Source organism: Squalius cephalus, assembly GCF_949319135.1.
Source record: "Squalius cephalus genome assembly, chromosome: 15".
NCBI classification, from domain to species: Eukaryota; Metazoa; Chordata; class Actinopteri; order Cypriniformes; family Leuciscidae; genus Squalius; species Squalius cephalus.
The window spans coordinates 15651118-15667240 of record NC_137136.1 but is presented as its reverse complement, the minus strand read 5'-3'; the positions used below and the strand labels follow the sequence as shown (position 1 = coordinate 15667240).

The 16123-nt window shown below is 36.9% G+C and overlaps 1 protein-coding gene across 1 annotated transcript in view; it reads right to left on the bottom strand.

Moving 5' to 3' along the window:
* The window catches only part of alg2 (ALG2 alpha-1,3/1,6-mannosyltransferase), a 68037-nt gene extending 55073 nt beyond the window's left edge, over nucleotides 1-12964 (bottom strand). The window contains exon 1 of the mRNA XM_079895629.1: nucleotides 12836-12964. The gene's annotated coding sequence lies outside the window, so the exon portion shown is untranslated. The remainder of the gene's footprint in view (nucleotides 1-12835) is intronic.
* Between the last annotated feature and the right edge of the window lie 3159 nt (nucleotides 12965-16123).

Here is a 16123-nt window from a genome sequence, read left to right as displayed (position 1 = left end):
ACCACAAACGTCACGTGGGCAGAGTTCACTTTCCATTGTGCGCAACCCACCCCCTCACACACGCTCATACACACACACACTCACACATACAAATTTGGCAACTGTACACTAGAGTCACCAGCTGCCTTTCTCTCCACCCACGAATTTCACCATTGCAACAAACAACTTTCCATGTTTCGCACAAACACTTAGACAATTACAGCATGACAGCTGCATCCATGATGGGCTGAACATCACAAAAGACTGTGTTTGTGTTTGAGAGAGAGAGATTCACAAATTCTGTCAGATGGAGCATTGTTTCTTTGGTCTATATTCAGTTCTAAGTTTATTTTCGTGACAGGGGAACTAAAGGCATTTATTTTGGGGTAGTTGACGCATAATACACCCATCGACTTTTTTCTATATCAAAATGACGATTTCTATATCAAGTCAGAGGTATTAGGGGAAGTGCATATTTTTATATCCTGTAACAATTTATTTGAAGTTGGTGCCCATTTTTATTTACTTTTTGCCTTCACTATAGTTCATTTCAAATGGTCACATGATGTTACAAAATATGTTTTTTACTATGCAACTGTATATATACACTTATTTTTTACATACTAACATATATTTCACTTGACATCTACAGAACATGTGCTTCTCATTGTTTGTGATGCAACTCCCCAGACAGGGGTGTCTGTGTTTGAGTGAAACAGAGATATTTCAGTTCCATTGTAACTTGTGACAGAGACTGAAAATGCGTAGGTAACCTGCAGATGTGTGGGTGTGTCATCGGAGACTCATGACCGACCACTTCCCCTTTCAACAGGTATTCAGGACACTGGTCACATGGTGGGAGGAGAGTCAGGCGGTCAAACAGACTGAGGTAGGCTACGTGTGACATCCATAAAAGGACATCTAATTGGCATTAGAAAGCACACAGACACAATCATATGATTGTTCATTTAATTGTCAATGCTTAATTATAATTATCGAACATCCTTGGACATTATAAATGGTTAGGTTTAAAAATTGTGTTAAGAGTGATTCTCTGGATAAATAATGTCAGTCAAAAATGGATGACATCTTGAAAATAATCTAAGTATACACAAGCACTAACAGCATGCTAAATTTGAATCATTATGCACGTATGTAAATGAGGTTGAAAAATAGACGTCCTAGTATTGTGACAAATTTAAACAGGGCTGCGCTTTGTAAACAAGTCCATGCTATTGCATAAATCACAGTTTTGTAATTAGACTGTTTCTCTAACAGCCCTTGTGTTTTACCAACATACACACATATGCACACACGCAAACATTCGCGCTCACAAACACACAGAGCGGCGTTTTGGACAGCCGTGCGTAGGAGACCTTTGCGTGTTTGGTGCGGAACCGGGCTGTTGAAGGCCTGAGTTGTCATGGCGATGATAGTTTGATTTACCATGGCGACTAATGAGTGAAAGAGACAGGGAAAGACAGACGTGAGCAAGGGAGATTGCATCATAGGAAAAGAGCGAGAGAGATCCAACTTAAGCATCATCCACCTAACAGTTAGATGAAACCCGCCAACGCTGGCTGAAAGAAAAACTGTAAATATGAGGATGATTCAAATGGTGTGAAAACAGAGAGAAAATCAAAACAGAAAAGAAAGTGCTTGATTGCTCAGATTTTTTTATACTTAATTGAATTCAGCTGTCCACAGCCATGAAAAATTAATTGTTTCTATGTTCTCCAGTAACACAAGTGTATATTGTATAGTATGCATACTGTGCACAGTATGCAAATTTTTCTCTATGCATAAATACTTTGCCAGAAGTTTGCCAAAATACATACTGCATAATACTGTATACTTTGTGCACTTCATACTTTGACCTTCCATTGCCAGTTTGACAGATCAGTAGTAATAATAGCTGGGTGAGTTTTACCATTTTTTGGGGGGGGGGTTGTTGTCATTTTCTGACCAGTCAATAAAGCTGAACTGAGCAGGCTCATGGGGACGTAGGTTGCTCAACTCCTTCGGAAATGTAGGTGCGGGGAGTAAATGAACAGCGCTCTCTTCCACTCTCATTACGCACTTGGACGGGTGAAATGCAGAGCACAAATTCCGAGAATGGGACACCATACTTGGCAACACACGTCACGTCACTTAACGTTCCTGTAAAATGGCTACGGTTTCATTTACCATGTAAAAAATGTGTTGTTTAGTAGGCAGTTTACTCATTAGTCATTTTTGGTTTCTGAAGGGTGCTCACCAGCACACACCCTTTGCGGCTGTGCACACTTTCACGTAACTCAAGCAAGTCCGACTTTTACCCAACAGTCTGAGCTGCATTACATCACTAAAGCGTGGAAGCAAGGGCTTTGGATACCATTTTGGGCAAAGACAAAAAGTAAGCTAGTATTTCATTCTGAACGTAACCACAGTTACCCAATATCCTCTGTGAACATCTTAGGGAGGTTAAAAGTCAAAGACGAGAGTGTGTAATAGTTTATTTCTAGCAGCATAGGAAGTTCTAAAAGGGAAGAACCCTTAATACATTCCTCACATTTTTAATTGGTGAAACAGCTCTGAAATACCAAGGTCTCTTTATCACTCCACTGCTCGCTCTCCAGAAAATATAAACAGACCCGCTCCATTTATTCAACTTGTAACAAACATTAAGTTCCTAATATGTCACAGCTGGGAATGGAACAGAGCATGACTATGTTAGTCAGAATATAAACAGTGAGTAGCCAATATTTAGAAAGAGCCTGATCCATCACAGTTGGTGATAGCTAGTAATGCTGTATATTGGAGATGACCTCATCCCTCTGTGACAAGTCCAAGCCGACTCATTTGAATCCGAAGTTTGAATGAAATACCATTCCAGTGGTAAAGGAACTCATTTACAATGGTGCGGTTGCTATGACCTAAGGGCTGATGGACATTCATAGTATTGTCTGGGTGATTTGAATACTGTTTCTGTTAATAGTGCAGATAGGGCTCTGTTGCGTAGGTTGTGGTTTGAGTGTAATGAGCGCACCTCAGGCCATTTGACCTGGATATTGAACATAAATAACTATTGAATCTATATTTGTCAATAACTATTTTTGTTTGCCTATTTATGGAATTCTGTTTCCATTTCAGATTAAAAAATAAAACAAGCAAATGTGAGAAAGATAAAAAAAAAATAGTCACAATGTATTACTTTCTATGATAAATAAACAGGCAAAATTGAGATATAAATCATAATTACAAGAAATAAATAAGCAATTGTGAGATTTATGAGAAAAAAACATGCAAATGTGAGATCTAAAGTCACAATGAGAAATAAAATAATTTTGAGATAAAATGTCACAATTTGAGATATAAAAATATAAATATGACAAATAAAGTAAAATCTACAATACAAATTGTCTTAATTATGATCACAATTAAAATAAAGTAGTCGTGAGAAAGTAGCAATTGTGACACATTTCTGAAATGTGAGTTCTAAAGTCACATGAGAAAAAGTCAGTTATGAGACAAGACAATTTGAGAAGTAGTCAGTTTGTGACAAATTCAAAATATAAGATATAAAGTCATAATAATGAGAAATGGGGCACAATGACCATTTTTGTTTGTTTATTATTTACTTTGAGGTGAAAACATGCTTCCATGGTTATCAGCTTTGCTCAATGGAAGAAAAATAGGACTTCTGAGCAGATTAACAGATAAGTGGTTGCGTGGAGTTTGACAGTTGGACACATGCACGCTCAACACCTAGTTTGAATTTTCCAGTGTATACTACAGGTTCAGGTTAGTGGAATGCACCTGTTCAGCAGCTTCTGACAGATCAATAGAAATGCCCATATTTATTCCATTTTCTTCTTTCCTTCTCTGATAACATATTATATTTGGTGCTGCAATGACCTAAAATGACAACAATCTATGTGTCTCTTTTCTTCACCTCTTTTTAACCTTCAAGCAGTACTGAGTGCATATGTGTGAGAGAGAGAGAGAGAGAGAGAGAGAGAGAGAGAGAGAGAGAGAGAGAGAGAGAGAGAGAGAGAGAGAGAGAGAGAGAGAGAGAGAGAGAGAGTGTGAGAATGTGTGTGTAACTAGATCTTTTTGGCTTCTTTTAAACTCTCCTCCATTTGGGAACTTCCATAACCATCAAAGCACTCCACTTGGGAAAAAAAGAGAACAATCTACCCCTGCTTTTCCATTTACACACACACACATACAATGTCACATTTTTAAGTCCAATGCAAAATTGCATTCGCACAAAACATGATGTAACCGAATAGAAAAGTAAATGTTAGTTAAACCATATAGCCTAGGTAAATCCCAGTGTTTCACTCTTGAGTCATCAAAATCTTTAATTCTTTCATTTCTGCATTCCAGCCTCAACGGCAAAGCTGTAAGGCATGACTTTGTCCTCTGCACCGTGTCTGCCCTTTAGCTATGCCCCCAACCACCTATATGGAGACAGATTTTCTGTGACCATTTAGCCCAGTATGTGACGCTACTACCTGTAACTTTAACCACCCATGGGCTGCACACTCGGCTGGCCCACTGTGTTGAATTCATTCATCAGCCGCCAATCAAACATGACCCTGACCACAGTGACTGGCCAGCAGCGTCTACATTAACAAAACAGTCTGCAGGTACTTCTCTCTTCCCTCTCACTTTGATCAAATTGTTGATGAAACTACATTTTTATAATTTTAATTAATTCTTAATGAAACCACTTTTTATCCCAGAAAATCAGAAGTTTAAGCTTGAGCATGCATACAAATTAAAGGCAAGGAATTAAGAGATAAATAGAGTGCAGACTGACTGTTGTAGGGTTGTAGGCAGTTCAATAGAAAGCCATACGTTTTCAGTCAATGAAAATCAGATAAAGTCTGCAGGGAAATACAAGAAAAAAAAGGAGTAAGGATGTAGTGAAAGTGAAGGAGTGTTGATAAAGGTGCTCATGCGAGATAGAGCAGCTCTTAGCTCTCTTATACCGTGTTCTAAACCACTGGAGCCAAATCACAGACAGAAGCCCCACTGTTTCAAACTTCCTGTCTGTGCGCGGGTATCAGAGCGCCCAGGTTATGCATGTATGTGTGTGTATGTGTGTGTGTGTGTGTGTGTGTGTGTGTGTGTGTGTGTTTGTGTGTGAGAGTGACTAAGTTAAATGAAAATACTTAAAAAAGATATGACGTAAATTTCGTCAAGCCTACCTTATCTATAATTTAGATAAGCTGGGTTTGATGATATTAACATCTATGGTTATAGTTTAACTCCTCAGTCAGGACAGGTGATATGATTTGTCCTCTCAGCCAATCAGGCCTGAGGGTTCTGTGCCAAGGATCCAATCAGGCTGCAGGGTGCTGAATCTCAGGCAATAAGAGATGAGTTCGACCTTGCGTCTGGCCTCAAACACCTTCAAGGACTAAACACGTCAGTCTGGCTATAACTAGAAGTACGCCAACAATAGATTCTTTACATGCACATTAGTGAGTGTGCCTCTGTTAAAAGAAAAGGGAACACTTTATAGTGCATAAATAGTCAAACAGTCACTCGGGTGATACTCATGGCCCTTAATCAATTCAATACAAGGTGGATGATACTCAAGCTCAAATAAGATGTGTACCAATAAAAAAATTCAAAGTGCAAGTAAATGTAAATGTGTCACTACTAGCTGCAAGTTCTTTTATTATTATTTATTAGCTTTTTTTCTTTATTATAGAGGATAGTGAATATTTGACAGAAAAGTGGAGGAAAGGGGTTGGACTCAATGTCCCAAGTGCACAATAGCTTCTCAAATCTCACAAGCAATGAACTTTAATAACTCTTTTTACATTATAAAATCAATTATATCCTTATAAGCAATTATAAGTGCCTTATTTTGACTTAAATTTGATCATTTAATGGGAATCTAAAAGCCATGCGCTACTATTTGAGCTACAGGAATGTTAATGCGCAATTTTTCATTAAACAACATGTAGTTTGCCCTCATTTCACATGTATTACTTTGAATAAGTAGTCAGTGTTGTAATGGAGTCAAATTGGGAGTCCCTCTCACTCAGTGTGAAGATCAGTTCGATTCACACTTTAACTGCACACTTGGCGGCCGTTCAGCTCTCCACTGATCCAGCACCGAAGGAACCATTGTATCACTAAACACAGAAAACAGATAGATATGATAAAAAAACCCATTTTTAAATCCCTTTTACCTAAATATGAAAGAGTTTTGTGTTTGGAAGTGTTTCCTAATAATACATAGTATTCTCTTTGTATTAGAGATCAAGAGGGCGATAAGCTAATGACCTTCCTTCTTGACACAGAAAGTCTAAAAGAGCCTATTGGTTCCCAAAACCTCAAGCAATCAAAAGACAGAAGAAGTATAGTGTGTTTGCATGTGTGTATCTTCCCACAAAACCCAACTCTGACGTTAGTTGTCAGTCTTGTATGCAGTCATAAACTACCAAACTGTGGGCCATACAACTGACTGTCATATCAAAGCCAGATTGTGATTGTACCTACTTGATAAAACTGCAGTTCAATCTGAGGTGACATAAATTCATTAAACATGCAGAGTAGTGTGTCAGGTGACATCAGGTGTACTGACCTGGTCTTGACCTACTTTTTTTGGCCCTGTAAAATCAGGAGAGAGTTGCATGTTTTTCTATAATGTGGTTTACTGGTGAAAGCAGCCATGTTGGGGGGAACCGACATGGCAGAGTGACGCTTAATGCGATTATTTATTATACAAAAAGTCTCTGTCCAAACATTTAGATAAGACCATCCCCTTTCTACTCTAAAACCAGCACATCTGAATCATATCCTCTTAGAAACATACAAACACAGATACACCCCCATACATTCACTCAACAGGCCTATAAATGCAACCATAATAAATATTACACAAAACAGGCACATTTTGTAGCCATGTTGCAGAGTTAACTCGCCACCATTAAAGGGTAGACTAACTCTCGCCAGAATTGAACCTAGGCTCTTTTTGTTAATCTACCCGAGTCAAACTTTCATGTAAAAGCATAATTAGAATGGAAACGTCACTTTTAAGATTAACCGTATTTTCGTTTTTGGTCAAAATGCCTTTTGAATGGGAGTGCATGGGGCACTTCTATGATAGCACCAAAATCGGTATTTTTAAAACACTAAGAAGGCTCGACACAACATAAAACTGTGCTTTTTTTGTGTGTACACAAAGTTTACTAAAAAGAAAGGTTTTGTACGACTCACTTTATCAGTTAGTGTTTTCAGTGGCTGAAATTTTGTCAGTCAAAAGTAGTCGATCTCCGAATGCAACGTAATTAACTGACTCCATATGAGGAAATGTCATGAACTTGTAATTTCAATGAAAAGCATAATAACTTAGATAAAAAATTATCCGTGAATTTATATGGAAACAAGCTTTAGGAGCTTTCTATCTTTATCGACTACTTTTGACTGACAAAATTCCAGCCACCGGAAACTCTAACTGATAAAGCGAGCCTTCTTTTTAGTAAACTTTGTGTACACAAACAATGTAGTCAATGCTCAAGTTCATGTATAGAGCCCCTGGTGATACTTTGAGCAAAGTTTCATGTGTCAAGCCTTCTTAGTGTTTTAAAAATAGCGATTTTTATGCTATCATAGAAGTGCCCCATGCACTCCCATTCAAAAGGCATTTTGACCGAAAACGAAAATACGGTCAATCTTAAAAGTGGCGTTTCCATTCTAATTATGCTTTTACACGAAAGTGTGACTCAGGTAGATTAACAAAAAGAGCCTAGGTAAAATTTTGGCGAGGGTTACCCTTTAAGTCAATATCCTATTGTGTGATCTGTAACATGCTAGGGCTTGCTTAAGAATAATCTAGTTACATAATTCTAACATCATTAGACAAAAAAAAAAAAAAATGGGTAGTGGCAAATTAATTATGACTAATTAATAATAAATTAATAAAAACGGAATAGGTTTTTTTTGTGTTTAATATGTGTATTATAGAGTCACAAATTCTCTTTACTTTAACTTTTCATATTATTTTTGTTTATCATATAGCTTAGTATATTACTTACATTTATAAAAAGATTAAAAAAATATTTGTCTTATATTTAAATATTAAAAGAAAGAAAGAAATATTTAAATAGATCAATTCAAACATAAAAAAGTAAATAAAGTTAAATAAATATCATAAATCCAATAAAAGACACCAAAGGACTGATCTAAGGAAAGTTGTTTTTGAACCTTTGTAAACATCATTTTAGAGTTTAAATATTCTTGAGAATATTTCAATTCCCAGCACAGAGGGAAAAATACAAGATAAGACATATGAATAAGGTTCGGGATACTAAATTCTGAGTTTCTCATTCACTTCAACACTATCTTGCACTCATTTATACACTATGTACAAAAGTGCACAAACCACACATTAACTTAAAGCTTAAGTAAAAATCATGTCAGAATGTTTCAAAAGTTCAAAGGTCACCTCATCGCCCACTTTCTACTAAGGTCAGACTAGTATTTCTAACTGGAATTTTCAATGATATGAGAAGACAATCTAGTATGACTCATTCAGATCCAAGATGCTTGAAAACAGGGCACAGCACACCCTATTCAAAAAAGCAAACAATGAAATGTAGAATCAATTATAAAAAATAACAAAAAGTTTTGATTCTAAGTTTTGAAACTAATTTAAAGACCAAATTGCATAATAATTCTCGCATTGTTATATATGCCAGAATTTTAGGTTACATTGATTGAAATCATTTTGTGACCTAACAAAAAAAGATCATACTTTGGGCCCATTAATGTCAGCCCTGATGCCTCTATTTTATAGAAATATTTTTTTATAGATAGATAGTTGTATGTAGCTACATCATAATACATTTTTAACAAAAATACATCCAATGACTTTCAGTGAGGCTGTTTTAAAGGGTTTGGGGAATCCCTGTCTGAACATGAGCTTGACCCTCTGAGTCATTTGGTAAACTAAAAGGTTGAGTATTTGCTGTTTACTTAAATGCTAGAATGTCACGACCTCTGTACATCATCTGAAATCCTTTGAATGAAGTTGCATAAAGCAGGCAACTGTTATGCAAGTAATGCCTTAGCTAAAGGCAACGTCCCACACATACACATTTCTTCGCATCGTGTGTGTCAGACAGAGGGCGTGGCACCGGTTTGGTGTGAAACCCAGCTAGAGAGAGTGATTCCGGAATATGACGAAAACTGGCTGGACCTTATTGGTTAAAAAAATGCAGGGGGAGCAGATTTTTCCACACAACTATTGCTGGGAAATTCACAATGGCAATGACAGGTAGGTCTTCAAAACCACACAATGTATGAATGCGTGAGATTTCATTTAACCATCATCGAAACTATTCTCACAACTTTCACCAAAACGGTGAGTAATACGCTCTTTGTGAGTGTAAATGTATCATTGTGAGTGACCCCAGATTTAAAGGTCAAGATGCCGCTGTGCTGATTCACGACTATGACGGAAGGTCAGAAGACATGAGACAAGTTTTCCCCTTGATTTCATGGACTTCAAGTACTGCATGTATCCTTACATTCCCAAAGGTGAAAATGTGGGTGTCTGAAAGTACACTATTCCAAACATTGACATAAATGGTGCAATTCTGCATCCCAGATTACAGAAATGGGTTGCATCTTGAGAAGAGGAGTGCAGGCTACATGAACAACTCTCAGGCCCTAAAATATGTCAAATTCAAGTCACGAAGGCCAAGTGTCACTGTGATTATACCACCGGGAAGGAGTGTCCTTAGCTATGGAGTGAAGCGGATACAGATACTTTAATAAATCTGGCAAGCCCATTATAAAAGACACCAATGTCCAATAAAGAGTTACAATTATTTGTGGCTGCCAAGTCATGCAACAACATGGTGCATTAATATAGAACTTTCTAAAAAGTTGAATTTAGTCACACTTTCACTTTCACAATCCTATAAGAATTTTGAATTGGAATTATACATTTTATAAATCTGCTTTCAATGCCAAGCAAACACAGATTAATTGATTCAACTTTTTTTATGCAAATCCCAAATCCTCCTCATGAGTCCAAATGAAATATAATGAGATCTTTAAGTGGTGTAATAATTCAAATTAATTTAAGAAAAATTGTATTCCACAGTCTTTTTAAATGCAATGATTGCTTCAAAACACTTTCCTTTAATACACATTTAAGCAGGTCCAAATCGTTGTAATAAGCAATTGTTGTTGAAAATATTTGGGAAAAGAGGCCCTAAATTTCAAATAAGTTCAAAATTACAAATAACTGATGAACTACTGAGCTGTGAGAACAAGGAAATATTTTCACCAAATGAATCAACTGACTCCAGTAAATGTGTCATTACTCATAGTGTTTGAATGAAAGTCAATCCCCATTAATAAAGGCAATAAACAACACCAACGCACTGACATTTTAAACTAACCCTTGCAACATACACCAAGGAGTAATTTGTTTCTCTGTGCGTGGATTTTATGAGTCTCTATGAGGTGCGCAATATGATAACATTCTACAAAGAATTGTTATCTTAAGAGAGAGTACATCTCTTTTTCTATACTCTCTCTGCTTAAACTAAGGCTTGCCTGCCTTGTCTTTCAGGAACTCATTGACCTGGCCAACAGACAACACGCATGTCATGGTCTGCTCCCCTGAAAAGTTCAAAACAAACATGCACACAAAGAAAACTACTATGCATGCATTCCAAGAGGTTTGCAAATGGGTATCACTTCATAGGCTCACATGCAAAATACAATATACAGCAAATACTTTAAAATTGCAAATCAACTCTCCATTGCTTACTCAATGGGAAAGCCTCATTCATAAGTTTGGTATGTCAGACAGTGCATTTGTTTAATGAGCCTTGTAATTAATGGCATTGTTTTTGTTTTTTTTTACTCTGACAGGACTATCTTTTTTAATATTCAATAATATATGAATATGTCTGTGCTGTTAGGAGATTATATTTGTTTTGTGTTAATTATTTGAGGTTATGATGAATCTAAACACAATGACATTATACTACAAAATATGAATGATCAACACTGATCAATAATCAGTCCTCATGTGCATGAACCATAAGTTTCAGTACTCCATTAATTTATCTTTCTGACTCATTGGTATGCTCACAACAAAAGCAGTCTGCATACTTAACCTCTGAACACCAGCAGAACTATCAGTTGGAATTCCTGTACTATTGTTCTGACACCCCATACACAGTGGGGGCAACACAAATACTGAGGAGTGGTAAGAGGATGAGATGCACGCATACACCCACATGCTTCATGCACTGTGAAAATCCTGTTAAATTTACGGTTTAAAAACTGACAGGTGTGGCTGCCAGACATTCACTGTAAACAAAACAAATAAGAGGGGCATTCCTACCGTTCGGTGGATTTTAGTTTGTTGAAATACATTTTTTTTAAATTCTTTTCTAAAATTCTTTTTTAGTCTTTCTAAAAAAAATCCAGTCCATCATAAAAAAACACACTGGTCAAGCTCAAGCTAGTATAACCTAATGATAATGAACCAAATATTTCACATGTGGTCTAGGCAATTTGTCCACCCTGTTGCATGACATTTTTTTACAATGCAGTGTGTACCTGGGTGGATGTTTTAAGCCAACAAAGAACAACATTACATAAACATTTAGGAAGAATTTCAATATATAGATATAAAATGGATATAAATAGATATAAAATCTATTAAAGAAAAGTGTTCATGCCCAGTATTAATTGCCACAACAGAGTGGACATGCTATGTTTTACGCTATTAGATAAGTCTTCCAAAATGAGGAAAAGAGAGAAAAGTTCATATTTTTTTCTTGTAGTCGCTTTCCCAACAAGAAAATGATGTTACTTCTAGCAAGTCATGTGATTTTATACGCTTGGAGGCCCACTGAAGTGGCCCACGTTGACGTAATTTCCACTGGAACAAGAAGCTAAGGCGGGACATATTTAATGGCTCCTCCCCCTTTTAAAATAGCCAATAGCATTTAGTTTACCACACAGACTGCAATTCGTACTTGACTGCACCATGGAGGCGAATCCGAGCTCTGATGATACGTTGGATTTAATAGCAGATGTGTGAATAATCTCTAGCCATTTCATTCTTAACTAATGTACAGTTTAATTAAAACGGAATAAAACTCAAGCGTTTGAGCAACCGAACACACATCTCCAACTTATATTTCTGACGTGTCAACGCCGGTCGCTTTGGCCAGGTGGTATTTATAGCATTAGGGGGCGGGACGCTTTAGATTTTGGAGAGCATTTCAGTGGACAGAAGATGTAATTTGATTCGATTTTAATTGGACAGTTTGCAGTGATGTCATAAAAATCTGTGATCCATTTTAGTGGAAGTGAGAGTTTTGAATGCTTATTTCTCCTAAATGCGAATTTTGTCATTGATTTGGAACACACCAGCTTATTCATAACCTTAAGGCTAACATATTCATACTAAAAGCTAAAAAACTTCTATTTTGATTTCAGGGGGCCTTTAAGATTTTAAAGGGCAAATAAAACTAATGTAACAAAGCCGCCTATGGTTTCATGGGGACATAAAATACAGCAAACAGTAGGAATGACCTAATGACAACATTAAAGACATTACAGAATGGCATTTTTGGCACCTTTATGTTTTTCAGTTCATAAACATATGTCATTAACAGACATAATGTTACTGTACCAAACTTAAACTAGCAAAAGCAGCTTAATTCTGCTTTAAACTGTTCCATTCATGCTTAGTTTTTGCACAGACAACCCCACTGTCATACAAAAAGGAGTTCATAAGACAAGTTCATGAGGAACATGTTCATTTAATCCAGCCAATGAGCATCAGAGGACGCATATATAAGCCACCACTAACCTCAGTCCTGAGACTGTTTTACGGCATCTGCACCACACCAACTCCACCTTCTCTGCAAACCTGTCTGGGTCCACCAACTCAGACAGGTTTCGGGTCAAGTCTTCAACTCGAGCCCTCCACCAACTCAAATACATTTATTTCCTGTTCAATTCAAAGATTACATGAACATGTGAAATCATTCATTATTCTTTAACAATTGAGCAAAATATAGTTCACAGCATTCTAGTTTCAACTATTAAAGGGATAGTTGACATACCGGTAAATTATAAAATTCAGTCATTATTTACTCACCGTTTGTTTGGCAGTGAATGGCGACCACCTCCAAGCTTTAAAAAGATTCAAAAGTATCACAAAACAATCCCATGCCACTCATAGCGAATATTCCAAGTGTTCTGAAGGCACATGACAGGGTTTAACGAAAAAGCAAAGTGAAATGTAATAAAAAAAAATTAGCACAAATCTTGACGTTGGCCATTGCTCTCCTGTTGCACGAGCATTGGAGTTGCCTGAGAGGCGAGCAACATTTCCCGCCAATGCGCTCAGTGAAAGCATGTGCGCTCCTTTTTTTGGAAAATCTAAAAAAATAATAATAATAACTTTTATTAGCACAAGAATGTAGCCTACATGAATTTTATAAGAGAAGTAAACCCTTGAAACTGTCCTTTTTAAAAAAAAAAAAAAGCAGGTATACCCTGTCTTTGATGATGTCACTCACATCCAGGTCATTGCTTGAGAGTAATCAACACACATAAGTACAAACGCCCACTCACAAACACAAGAAAAACTAACAAATAGTTTTTACCACTCATGACCTTTAAGCTTGTCAACCTGGGATATGCTTGATTTAACACTAATACAATAAAATAACACTCACTTCACTCATCTTAATTGATTATAGTCATCATGTGACTATTATCATTCACCTCAGCCAAGAGAGGCAGTTTTCTCTTCCTTTTTGATGAGTCAGTGCTTTAAAAGCCATTTGGATATCTGTCACTCATAAATGTATCCATTGTACAATCACTGCCGGAAAACGTGGGAGTTTAAGTTGAAATACATGTCTTTCCAATGTAAAGAGTAAAGTTCAAGACCTTCATAAATGTGGTTCATAAATTATTCATAATATTCTCCAAACAGTTGCCATTTGTGTATATATTCGTTCATGTAAAAAAATAAAGTTAGGCCTAGATGTACTATAGCAAGAATATTCTCCTAATTCTAATTTTAAACCCTTCCTGATCTTATGGTTTCAGTTCACTGTTCTAATCAGATCGAGTGAGTGTGACCTTATGAATAAAGAGCCTCCGCTAAAGCAGACATCCTCAATCAGATGGATAAGAGCAGCATAAGGTGTTTAGGTGTGATTGCATCGATTTCAAATGAAAAAAGCATATGAATTTCTGTTGTAGTAAAAAAAAAAATATATATATATATATATATATATATATATATACAGATGTTATGGTTAGTGCAGAGCCTTTATAGTTGCAAATACAGAAAAGGTCATATTGTAATAATTACTTATAGTCACAGTCAAGAACTTTATTTTATTTTCTAGACCAATGTCAATGTACAAAAAGTAAACATCTGAGAAGTGTGCCTTTATCAAGACAGAACATCCCCACACCTTTTGACCAATTTATTTTCATGACTTTTACAGTCATTTATAATTACAGCATTGTATTTTTTTTTTCCTATACTTTTTTTCTGAAACTGAAAATCCCAATTTTAAAATTCCCTGATATTTCCTTTTTTTAAAGATGTTTTCCCAAATCAAGGACTTTTATGACACTCACAATGACTTACATTGTTTTCATCTTATATCTCTTTCATTCAGCTTTAACTTTTGCACACAGGCTACCAGTAAATACTGAGCCAGTTTCTGGTTCTTTGCAGGTATGTAATTTAACTAGTTGTCTCTAACCACCCCAAGCAGAACCTGTCTTGTCACAAACGAGGCTAATATCACTTGACCCGGTACACTCGCTCCAGTGTGTAAAGACGAGGCGGGGGAAGGTCACGGAGAGGGGATTCCCCGTGACGGCAAAGCAGCAGCAGCGTTAAAAGAAACGAGTTTCCCTCCGCGCGCGCACCATTTCCATAACGTCTCGCGACGCGGAACATATTCCCCACAACTACAGACCACGTGATGAACTACTGCACTTCTTGAAGTTGGGAAATGGTCAAAGTATAAACGAGTTTTATTTTGGCAAACAAATATCACAAGCAAACACAGGCCAATTGCTCGCTCCAAAATGGAAGAATATGTATCCAGGCATTTTACTTTCAGATATAGACCCTGGTGTTTGTGCTTAGCAAGAACAGCCTTATTTACAACTTCTTTGCAACAGCTTTTCGTGAGCTGTGGAAGATTTAAAATGACATGTGGTCTATTGCCGACTATTCCTGCTACGTGATATTTTGTCGCGAGACTTAGCTAAGTACGAACTATTTATTTTAAACGATTGCCTTTAAACCACTTTCGATCTACAAAACATTTAGTGCAACAACCGAAACCTGTTTAGTATCCTCAGGACGTCCGAACTCACACTATCCTGCTTTTCCGGAGAGCCAAGCGAGTTAAACAACATGAAAAGACCGACCGGCGAAAAAATTACCCGAAGCAATCGGTTCTCTACTTTCTCCCATTACAGTATGGGGATATATCATAAGGTTGTTCCCTGGTAAGAGGTAACGGGGACACGCTTCCGCTAAAAATACCTGTCTACGACTATATTTGGATTGGCTGGAACACAATCAAATGTCTAAAATAAACGGATCCGCCCCGGCGCAATGAATGAAGGATCTGCTATCTCACACCGCTGCTAAATTTAGTAACATTGCTTACGTCAATCACGCGCCTCAGTGCGTCAAGTCCTCACCCCGCCTCCGGGAGCTGATCATTGGCCAGAATTAGAACGTGGCCAAGAAATTACGCGTCTTGTGATTGGCTGTTGATGATTTTTTTTTTAAGTATGGTGTACACTAGCTATTTTTAATCATTTGTTTAGTGAGCACGGCGGGAGCACTCTGAGGTTTTAAATTCACCTGAACTCACAGCCTTATCATTTATATTTCATTATTTCATGACATTTTTGTTTGCATTGAGGTAAACTGAAATTTTGGCAAGTGACTGACATTAAAAATGGCTTTTCTGTGGGCTAGTCTGCTTGTCCAATGGAAGCTTGCCTACAAATATTTGTTAGGTAAAAGTTCACACGCGCACGTATAATAATAATAATAAACGTGCATTGTCACTAACAATATGATTACAGTGATTATTTAATA